This window comes from Triturus cristatus, chromosome 2_2 (assembly GCF_964204655.1).
Source record: "Triturus cristatus chromosome 2_2, aTriCri1.1, whole genome shotgun sequence".
Taxonomy (NCBI): domain Eukaryota; kingdom Metazoa; phylum Chordata; class Amphibia; order Caudata; family Salamandridae; genus Triturus; species Triturus cristatus.
The window spans coordinates 467,645,254-467,657,240 of record NC_140582.1 but is presented as its reverse complement, the minus strand read 5'-3'; the positions used below and the strand labels follow the sequence as shown (position 1 = coordinate 467,657,240).

Below are 11,987 nucleotides of genomic sequence, written 5' to 3'. Positions count from 1 at the left end.
TCACATCAGCTGTAAGGGGAGGTGAGCGACTCTAAGCCCACCCAACTGCCTCTGACAGTGTGATTTAAATTCTGCAAGCAGTAGTCATCCTATGTTGCTGCGAGAGTCATTACGGGACTTTGCCCCTATCATTCTTGAGGAGCCAGAACAAGCCTTGGTAGGCTTGCCTGATGACACCTGCCCCTCTGGGACTTACATCCAAGTCTTAAGGTCATCAATCCCATTCTTAGTTCTCTTTTAAATGGCTCTCTCCAGTCAGCTATGGTTCAGAGTTGCAGGAAACAAGTCAAGCTCATACCGCTATTCAAATAACGTTCTGCTGACTGATCAAATCTGTTGAATTTTGGGCCGCCCTCTTTATTGCCTGGCTTTTCTAAGACCCAGGAAAAGCTAACTAATAGTCAACTGTTCAGTTACTTGGAATAAGGCTAACTGTTACACCCCTCTCAATCAGGCTCCCGCCCCTGTTTTAGTACTGAGACCATCTTGGTGAAGGTCAAAGATGGAATCAAGTTAGTGTTGGATAAGGGGAAACAAGTTGCTTTGATTCTCCTTGATCTATCAGCGGCATTCGATACGGTGTCTCATTCTTTTTTTGGTGCACCGTTTGGAAAATATCAGTGTGGACAGATCATCTTCCGCCGGAATTTGTTCCTTTTTGACAGGCAGACGCCAATCGGTATGGATAGCTCCATATGCTTTGGATTCCAAACCTTCAAAGCTGGGTGTCTGGAAGGGCTCTATAGCCTGACGCTAATTCATATAAACTTGACTCCCCTGGCAATTTTGGTGGAATCTTTTGGAGTTCAGATTGTGTCTTACGTTAATGACACTCACTTTCTTGTTACCCTGAACAAGAATGTCCCAAATGCTTTCTGCAGATTTCAGTAATGTTTGACGGCAGTTATCCATTGGATGCGGTGCTGTAACCGTCAATGCAATGCCAATAGAACCGGGAGTTTCTTATTTGGTTCTCACCCGCTGTGGAATGGTGATTTCTAGCCCAGTCATACCCCAGCCCTACCTGCCCTGGCCTCCATGTTGCGCAACTTGGGGGTAAGGTTTGACAATCTCGATACCTTTTACCCCCTGGTGGCAGGCGTTGTGGGCTTGTGTTTTGGACTTTTAAAATCTATAAAGAAATGTCAGTGTTTACTACAATTGGAGACCCAGAAAACTGTAATTCATGCTCTCATTACCTTTCGGCTTGATTATTCCAATGCCCTTTACTGGGGCCTACCAGTTGAAGAGGCTTCAGTTGGGTCAGAATCAGAATGTTGCTGCTCGGCTTCTTACAAATGTTTCCAGAGCAGATCTACCACCACTTTGGTTGCCAATCAAAGAGAGGATATGGTTTAAAGGCCTTATTCTGGCTCTTAGAGCTTTTCACCAGACTGGCCCTGCATATCCGGCTAAGAGATTTACCACTTATTGCCCTGCGAGAACCCTTTGCTCCTCTGGTGCTCTTTTGGTCACGGTTCCTTGAATAAAAAGGAAAATATGGGCTGGCTCTTCTTTTACCTACCTTGCTTCCACAGCCTGGAATGCTCTCCCCTCACATTTCTGTGCATTGTAGGATGAGCACTGCTTCAGGTGGAATTTGAAAAAGTGACTCTTCCGCTAAGCATTTTGGTAGGATGGTTCTCTGTCTGAGTTGCGCCGGAACTCTCTCTGAGTAGCAGTGCGCTTTAACCCCTTCAGTGCCCATGACGAGCTGGACTCGTCATGGGCCGCGGTGGCGCTGTGCCCATGACGAGTCCAGCTCGTCATAGACCCCGCCCGCTAATGCAACGGCCGGCACTGGGCGGGGAAAGGGGCGGGCACTGAAGGGGTTATAAATCTTCTTTATTATTATTAATATTTTATTATTATTGTTATTATTATTATTATTTTTATTATTATCATCATCTTTGCAATGTTTGTAACATTCTGTAGGAGTCAGGTGCATCTCCTGAAGGAGGACAATGTCTGGTCTCTGTTTCTCTAGAAAGGAGAGGTTTTTTTAAATGTTTAACATAATGTGAGAACCCATGGACGTTGAGGAATAAGACCTTCAATTTGTGAGAAGCGTTTGGGATGGTCGCCACTATGTGGGGGTTGAGGTGTGGTCACTGCAGCAAGTGGTCCATGTATCTCTTAGAATGCATGGAGAGGTCACTGGAGATCCCTGGGGTAACCGTGAGGGGGTCAGGAGCAGATCAGCACTTGAGTGAAGGCATGTTAGTTCTCAAGTGGAACCTAGATTTATCCCTCTGTGTTGTGAGTTTCCATTCACGGCATTTGAAGCTGGTTTCCAGAAACGTTTGAAGATCCTCCAGTTCCTTGAATTCACAAGTGCAACCATTCACTGTGACTATCATCAAAGCAGATTCATGAAAACCAAATTTGAGGACCAGTTTATGCAGCCTGGGACAAAGGGCAAGGAATCTCTTCCTCTTGGCGTTGGTGTTGTGAGAAAGGTCAGCTGCAAAGAAGTCCGATAAGTTCTCATATGTCCATGTGCCTTGGCTTTGGTGATGATCCTGAGGGCATTATGATGTCAGGTACAGCAAATTAGTATGTGACGGGAATGGTTGGAAGAGGAACTCAAGCATGTCTGCAGACGGTGGGCTCTGTGGAACTCTAATTGGGGGGTCATAGGTGAGCTGCAATATTGCTGGAATGAAAGTTTGTAGGAACAACGCCTTTTGGGACTCCTATAATACACATGTTGTCTGTGCGCCTGCGATCCTCGAGGTCAATGGTTTTCCTGTGCAGCCACCCAATTTTGCTTCCCCATTCAGAGGTACCATTCATTCTGCATTTCAGGTCCACAACCTACCCTATAAGGAAGTAAGCTGGGTTTGGAAGGAGTTTATGTCCCAACGCCAAAACTGAACTTTCACCGTTGTAGCTCCCACTGTCGAGTTCACTAAGACAATGCAGAGTTCAATGTCCGATAGTTCCTTCAATATTGTTGATAACATTATTTCCGGTTCTCAAGTGCAGAACTGATGATCAGGATCACTAGGGAGGGCTGTGGGCTCTTCCCTGACATCTCCAAAAAAACAGTTGTATGGTTGGGTTGGGTTTTCGATGCAGCATATGCCCTCCAGGGCAGAAGTGTGAAGAGAATGTGTGTCCATGGGTTTGGTGTTACATAGGTCCCTATAAGCCAGAGGGGCACGGAGGGATGGAAAGTCATTTTCGCAGGCAGTTATTCAAACTGGGCAGTAAGCCACTTATGAGCAGTTGTCCTGGAGCCACAAAAAAACCATTACAAATGCAGGAGAGAAAGAGAAGAAGACAAATTCAAGAGAAGAGAGGATGTGGAGTAACAGCAAGACCTGCCGACACTGGAACTAAGGAACAAGGACCGAGACTTGATGTCAGCTCAACATCCTGTGATTATGGCCAAATCACTTAATTATCCTGTGGTGTGCCTCCATAAATGAATATATCTTTGTGTACTGTAACTGGTCCTCAAGTAAAGCGTTGCACTACCTTTAGGTCAAGTACATGCTATAAAAACTGCAAAAAAAAGAAAAGGTGTCTGCCACCAAGGATACAAGAGAGAAAGTCCTCTTTTCACAGTGAGCCCAGTCTGAGATGGCCACCATGGAAGGAAACAGGAGAGGGGGGAGACGGTTTCATGTAGCCTGCAAATACCACTGGCAACTAGTGGAGGGGCTGGTCCAATCCATCTCCGATTTACGCTCTGCAGCGCTGCCGTTCAGCACACTGCTTTCAAAGCAGGTGCCTCTCCTTGTCTGAGGGTTATTAGGCCATCAGGACACTCCATCTTGGCATCAACTCCTGGCCAGGTTCACACCCAGCTGTGGCAGAGGCAATTAGCAAGACAGCACCAGGAGAGGAGGAAAGGAATGCTCCGGAGGTTGCAGTCTCACCTCCCCGGGTCCTGAAGAGCACGATGTAGAGCAGCATTTTCCATTGACGGGTCAACCAAGAAGGGGACCCTTGGACAGCCCTCAGATAATCAGATATGCTGGGAGATGTGTGGGTGCCATTCGAATGTATAGCATCTAAAGTTTGAGGTTTACAATGGCTTTCGAGTAAGAAAACCTGGTGTGAGTCACACAAGTCATGTTACCCAGGAACCCTACCCGGAATCTAGATTTTGAAATGTATGTGTTTGGTAAGTTTTCCCGGGTAGTGGCTGAGCTATGGCCCAAAAACACCAGTTAACCACACTGTAAAAAAAATCTTGAGTTGTGCTGGGTGAAATATGACATCAATGTAAGAGAAATTTTCCCTTGGAATGAACTCACTTGTAACGCACAATCATATATCCAAAATATACGTCATACTCACACATATATATCAACAGGAGAGAAGCCCAATATATTTATAGACTAACAATTAATCATATAAAAACATCAAAAAGATTTTATTTGTTTCCCATTATTGTGAACATTCATTAGTGATACAAATTAAAAAACACAAATTCATATAACATGAGTGTAATGGATCCTCATAAAAAAAGTGACAACAAGAGACAACGGCGCGTGATATCTTAAAAAATCATCATAAAAACATTAATTCGATTGAATCTATTCAGATAGAGTCATAACCACATAGGAAATTCCAGACTCAATAGTTCCTCGAATTTAAAACAACATGGGCGTCGACGCATTTCGTGTGCTGCCAAATGATGCCCCACCTTCATCAGGACTTTCCAGGGTAAGTGTCTCTCTCTTAGATTTAGCACAAAGACATATATATATCTGTATCAAGACAAAATGTATGTGAATATGTATCAAACATCCACATATCTATATCACAATAAAATATCACAATAAAATGTTCCTACATATAAGTTCTAGTACAAAAATCCATACTAATGATGAAACCATATATACAGAGTGAAGGCAATAGTTTAAAACAGTAAACCCACCCCTTCCCTAATGTCTCATAATTATTATCAGGTTCTCCAGAGTTGACAAAAAAGTTAATTCACCCGTGTACAATCAAGCACACATCTCACTTTCAGAGAAATGACAAAATTGAATTATGTTACTGTCCAACTGTCTTAGCGACAAAATTGGTTGGCGGCATGCTCGCCATATTATAATATTTAAAAACTACTATCTCCCAGTCTTATAACCCTCCATAAGGTGGGGGGAGGTTTCATCCCTGATGTCAAGTTGCTCATCCCTTATGGGGGTGAACTGTCCCGACCACAAGTATTGATAGGTACGCTCAGAATATTATTTTATATCACATATGCTTGCTTATAAAATGTAGTGCATTATGGCATAACCTGGAGCGGGCCCGTGTATTAACAAATGGACATACATATATGCTGTCAGATACTGTTGTAGGGGTTTGATGCAAGTATCGGGATCTTGATTCAGTGAAACTCGATACTGAAAGGCGCCTTTGGTGCCCGCCCCCTGATTACATCCTAACAGTTGAGGTATGTTTGTGCAAGCCACGTTGGCCGCTGTTAGTATGCTCTATACCGCAATTTTTAATTATGGTAGGCTACAACATGCGGTTTCATTGCCCCTCTTTATATATTTTCTAGAGGGGATAGTTCCACTTGTAAGAGTTATTTACGAGTTTGGAGACGGCCGAACACGGAATGTTTGCCTTCTTCCGACACACTGTACTTGAAAGATAGTGTGCGTTTATTAGTAAATAGGTATGACTTATTACTTTTGTTTAATATATTTATCTAGTTAGTGTTTCTTAAATATATGGATGGTGTTCTTTACATATATATACACTTTAATTTCCTCTTTAGAACGTCGAACCCCCCAAAATTATATTTTTTTAAAGTGAACATGTGGATACTGGAAATACTTCCCTTTATTGGCATTGAACCAGTTCACCCCATAAGGTATGAGCAACTTGGCATCAGGGCTGAACTCCCCCCCCCCCCTTATGAAGGGTTATAAGACTGGGAGATAGTAGTTTTTTAATATTATAATATGGCACCCCAATGTAAGCCAATCAGCAAGAGAGAAAACATTTTACAAAATACCCTCTAAATCACATGATAGGCTGTGCAAACCTAAATATAGAGGTGTAAAAATGACCACTGTTCCTAAACGTAGTATCTTGTATACATTTCAGAAATAAATAGGTTTCCTTTTCATCTAATTGTCATTCTTTTAGTTTACAATACGAATTGCTGTATAGTCTGTACACAGAGAGAAATTATTGTAAGGTGCAGCTGAGTTGTTGGCTCTGGGTACATCAAGTTCTTGGAGAACCTACAAATCCTATAAGTCCCCATGACCAGAAGAGTCTAGTGGATGTAACAGTATATTACTTTTGTAAATCTGCCATTGTGAAAAGAAAGTTTTGTCCCAAATGGCTGTATTTTACTTCTAATTTCCATTATTTGTTGTTTCAACAGTTAGCTTATTTGGGAAAATCTTGGTGATCTACACAAATGACCCCTTGCTGAACTCAGAAATGTGTCTACTTTTAAAACATGTAAAGCTCATCTGGGATAACCCAGGGATTTTGCATCTGTTTCCACCATAAACTGCAAGTATGTTGAAACCACAATAATTAGGCAAAAAAGACTACCTCTTAAAAAAATTAAAAAACTGTGGTAAAAAAATGTTTTTGATACAACTGTGCTTGTTGGGAAAGGTGGGAAAACTGTAGTTCCAAGCACAGCAAACCTTTTGATAATACCATATGCTATCATTTTTCTTTGGGGAAAAAATGTTGCTATGTTTTGGTTATTCTCTCCATCCGCTCTCGAGGGATCCACAAAATCTAGGTAACTTTAGAATCCTTATGATGTTGGAAAAAAGGACATAAATTTGGAGCAGATACCTTGTGATGAAAATAGGTTACGAAGGCGTAAGTACGAAATTCCCCAAATGCCAAAAAAGTGCTTAGAATTCCAGGGGGAAAAGTTTAGCAGCAAAGGGGTTAAGGTGCATAGTTGAGCCACATTTATATAAAACCTGCATAATGAACAAAACAATTGTGCAGCGCTGCTTCCTGTTGGAAATAGAAGCTTTTAGAGGCACAATAGTGGCAAGACGGGCAGACCCGAATCTAAGCTTAAGAGTAGGCCTGGGCAGTAAATTTCGTTCCGCTCGCGGAATTTGCGTTATTTTGACATTTTCGCATTCCGTGGAACGCCCGAAAATGTCAAAACTTTCGCAACCTGCCGCGAAACGGAAGTATTTTTCTTGTTCGCGCTTTAAAAATGCATTCTCGCAGTCGCGACTTACCGGGTCCCTGCTTTCGACGATGAGTTTTCCTATCCGTTCGCGCGCGCCACAAGATGTTGGATTGTTGGTAGCCGGTCGCGCTATCCCGCGAGAGTTTGCGATCGCGAACACGTCATTGTGATCGCGAACAGGAAATAAGCATCGCGAGCAAGATGGCCGCGCCCATTAGCGACCGCATGGGCAAGTTGGAGATATATTTTCCCGCAAGCACGCAAAAACACATTGCGAACGGGCGGGAAAAACAATCTCCGCGTCTTCGCGAAAGTTTCGCATGCTCGCGGAGATTTTGAGCAAATTTCACGATAATTTGCCAAAGTCAATTTCGCAAATTCCACCCACCTCTACTTAAGAGCACCCGTTACCAAACAAAGCTAGGATGTTCAGAATAAAGGAGGCACACTTTTTATAACAAAAAGAGATAACAGTAGACCTGTTTTCTGCTGATTGCAAATCTTTATCAGTTTTATACAGAATGTTTTACCTAGGTAGATCGAAAAAGCAGTATTAATAAAAAGTTATTCCTATGCTTCAGCAAAAGACAAAATTACTCATCACAGGTTAATACCATTTTGGAAAGGATCTTCTCAATGTGCATAGACATCTGCATTTTCTATAACAATCGTATGTCTTGTGTGTCCATGAGTATGTGAAAAAGATACATTATGATGGCACAGAATAAACTACAGCATTTGCCTATGATCACATAACACATCATACAATATATGGTTCCCCTTGACATATATTCTAGGTAACACAGCTTTGCTCTCCTTTATTGTATCATTGTAGTGGTCCTATGTTATGCTAAGCTGCTTCCATAGGTGGTGGTTTAAATTTGTTGTAATTAAAGGGATTCTTCAGAATGCATTCGAGTGTCTAATTGGCAGCGTAAACTATGCTTGCGATGTATTTTGTTATCCGAAGGTGAGTCACTGCTTAAAGAAGGCAGTTTTCTCATTCATATACACAGGTTACTGTGTGTTTCAGAGTGTCTTCAGAGAGTCCAATGCTCATAAAAGTTCAGATTTTTTTTTATTTGATGATTTTTTATTTCGTTTCATCTTTAATCACAAAAATCCTTTCTTCCACATCAAAAAACACATGAAGCCAGGGCGTTCCGTTCCCACATAGTGGAACGTCTTCAGGGCTGCCAACCAAAATGATAGATAATTTGAACTATTACAATTTAAATCAATATGCACAAGAAAAGTATATCCCTTCAGTCCAAAAACAACTACAGTGAAGTGTAGCTTCTAGTGAAATTTCTGCCGTCAACATCAAAACATATGGTTAATAATCTATATATTTTTGTAGCTGTTTGCTTAACAATACTGGAATTTATATTATAAAAAGCGACTTTAGCTAAACATTTACTTCATTCATGACGATGGTATGCTATGAACATCCACTGCGAGTCCCCGAAGCTCCATCCAAGAAGGAAATGACGTGTATTGGTATACTAACTCTGTGTTAACTGAATAATAACAAATGTACGTTATATGCTATTACAGAGCTTAATATCTAGTGAAGTTATTACCATGAAGCATAGGCCTATGTTTTTATGCAGATTTATATAGCGCGAACTCGACCAGAAGGTGTTGGAGCGCTTTACATGAGCACCGTATTTACATTACACGTTCAGGCACGGGGAGATTAAGTGATTTGCCCAGAATCACAGGATGTGGACACGACCACGAGGCTCAAACCCAGGTTTCCAGCACCAAGGTCAGCAGCTCTAGCCGTCAGACCGCTCTTCTGTCCACCTCTATCCTATAAACAATGACATTCACTGCTCTAATTATTAAGTGAGAGAAAATTAATTGGAGGACCTACATAATTGTTTCTCTCTCAAATTAGCGTGGAACGGTTAAGTCACAATCCTTTCTAATGTATGCCTCGATTAGGAAACTTTTCCAGCACATATACATTTATTGTGACATTTTTATGATTTACTGAGCACCCATGTTCACAGAGGTAGACTAGTCACAACCTTCTGAAATGTTACAAGCGAATTCCTTCTGATTGGCAGGTGAGTACAGCAAGCGATATTAAAAATAGGACACCCTGCCATGGGTCTGCACAGAGCAAAAGCGAAATCTGTATTGCTGGAGAGATATGTTTGAGATGGTGACAACTCCTGTGTCTATTTGCCTGGTCTGCTGCTGCAAAGAAAGGGTCAAGCCCAGCACCAGATTGCAGCTTTTGAAGATTAAGAAGATGATGTCAGTCTTTAAACAAATGGGAAGTGAAAGGGCAAGTCCCAGGAACATTTCACTTTCAAGAGTAAGACACTAACAAGACTCTCCCTGCCAGTACATGAGAGACCACCTTAAATCACACAGAAAACGGTGCCTGTTACCACTGCATTAATCATTGTTCAGCAATCTACTCTCACTGTTTGTAAATTTATAAACTGTTTTATTGTACACTGTTGCACTTTGAGTTTTCTTGCTGCAAGCTATGATAAATTGTTTCTAATTGCACAGAGAGCATTTATTCATTAAGGACATGCTTTAGAGTTTAATGGATCCGCTTTTGGTAATAAGCAAAGTGTTTCTGAGCTATTTTGAGAATCCATGTTTCCTAGAAGTGCTAAGTATCTGTTAAACAGATAATTTAACGTGACTTTTGTCTTGTGATTAAGAAAGCCTTTCCCTGCCTCCCAACTAGCCTGTTTGTTGGGTGGAGCAGGTAAAGAGGATCTGAAAGCTTGAATGAAACCCTGCCATCTCTTAATCTGAAAATTGTCCAGGTCTACGCCTTATTTGATACATCAGGACTCTGAGGCGCCCCCAGGACAGCTTTACCTGTCCCCAGGTAGGGGACTCAAGTGAGATGATTTCAAGGAGAGATCAACAAGCCACATTAATGGCACCCATACTTTAATCAATGGTTTGCCCTCTCCTTGACCCTAGGCCCTTAGATACAGCTTTTCAATGTGTGGCCGTTCTTTCAAGTTCAATGTGGATAAGTGTAAATCTATGTAAATATTAGTACGCTTGGTTCAAAATCAACCCTGCGTTCTTAGCAAACTCAGGTATTATTGGTTCGAAGACGTGTTTTGGCTGTCAAGTTACTCTCCCAGTGAGAAGTGTGTTTGAGTTGTTCTAACAAATTTACAAGGTCATTCTACAACCCCTGAACCCCCCCCCCCCCCCCCAATTTTGGTCGTTTTTTTGCTGTTTTTTACAGCGCAAACTTAGCAGAAGGTCTATAGAACCAAACTATGTTATACATTCTTATGAGGCACAGGGAAAGCAAGTAATTTTGGATTAAATTACTGACTTTGCATTTTAAGAACCTAGGTTCCAATCCTGGCTTTGGAATTAATTGGAACTCACATCATGTAACAGAGCAGATGTGTAATGAAAATAAGGAAAACTCCATTTGGTGCATCCAAACTTGATTTGTCCATTTGCGGCTGGTGAACTTTGAAGATGGTGGAGCATAGGACGCAATCCTAAATTTGCCTGCATGACTGAGCAAAGCTGCCCCAAGGCAGCTTTGAAGGAGATGAAAGGGGTTGCAAAAGATACTAAGGAAATCTATCTATGGAACTATGAGGCTCTGTCTCTTGCCAACACAGACATGAAAGCATGACAAGGCTACCCAAAGTATAGTGCCTCAGAGTAAGAACCCATGGGATGACTGTGCCTGAGAAATCCAGGACTGTTTCCAAGCCAACCTGGTAATCATGTCCAAGACACCCGAAGGTCTCATACAAAAACAAATTTAGGACGGTGCAAGTGAGATGCCCAGAGGACAGAGTTTGGCGTAAATTAGCTTCATTGGCTCCCTATTCACAAGGGCAGTCAATTCAAACTTCTCACGCATACATACAAGGCACTACACAATACAGGACCAGAATACCTGAACAGTTGCATACACTGTCACCAACCCACCAGACACCTACGCTATGCCTCACTCTCACTGGCACACATTGCCCGCATCCGCAAAAGCAAAACTGGAGGTAGCTCATTCTCCTATATCACACCCAAGACAAGGAACAACCTCCATAAACACATCAGAGCCACCTTCACACTTCTTGAGTTCTGCAAGAAGCTGAACCCCTGGCCCATTGTATAAGCACCTTGGGGGTCACACACCTGTAGGCCTGCCCATGTGCCTGGATACCCTCTCAAGTGATTGGTTAACTATACAAATCAATATAACATACCAACCGAGTCTTAGGAGAGTGCATTGTGCATACTCCTTAACTGCTGCAGGAGGGAGAAAGGCTGGGATTGCAATGACAACTTCTTCGACCCATTCAAGCATACCAGAATACTGCAGACTGCAAGGGTATGCAATGGACGGTACATCTGCTCACAGCATCATGTTCACGCACCATAAAATTAAATCATTTAAAAGATATCACACAGACATGAACAATGATCACACTGACCAAGCGTCTGCCCGACTTCTGTTGAAGCTGCAGCACATTTGTTCAGTGTGAATATTTCTACACAACACTTTTTTAAATCCTTTAAGTTTGTGGTGAGTGAACATGGAACAGAAATGCATCCCTAACAAGCAGAAATCATGCTAGATGAGAGCACTCAAAACTTTTAACCCCACAATTCTTTTACTCCTCTGTGGGAAGAATCAACGGGTTTGCAGAAGATTACCCTTAACAGGCCTTCTCCAAACCACTAAACTGGCTTATTCATTTGCAGTTAGACACCAAAAAAGAAAGAATGACAGGCATGGGATGAGTTAAAAAAAAAAAGATATTTAGCTTTCCTTTTCTCCTCCTCCATTCCCTCAAGTGCATGTTGAGGACGATAT

At 42.0% G+C, this 11,987-nt stretch overlaps 1 long non-coding RNA gene across 1 annotated transcript in view; it reads right to left on the bottom strand.

Annotated features, from left to right (window-relative positions):
• Positions 1–4,363: 4,363 nt before the first annotated feature.
• The window catches only part of LOC146862375 (uncharacterized), an 81,420-nt gene continuing 73,796 nt past the window's right edge, over positions 4,364–11,987 (bottom strand). The window contains exon 3 of the long non-coding RNA XR_014978434.1: positions 4,364–4,724. This is a non-coding gene — a long non-coding RNA (uncharacterized LOC146862375). The remainder of the gene's footprint in view (positions 4,725–11,987) is intronic.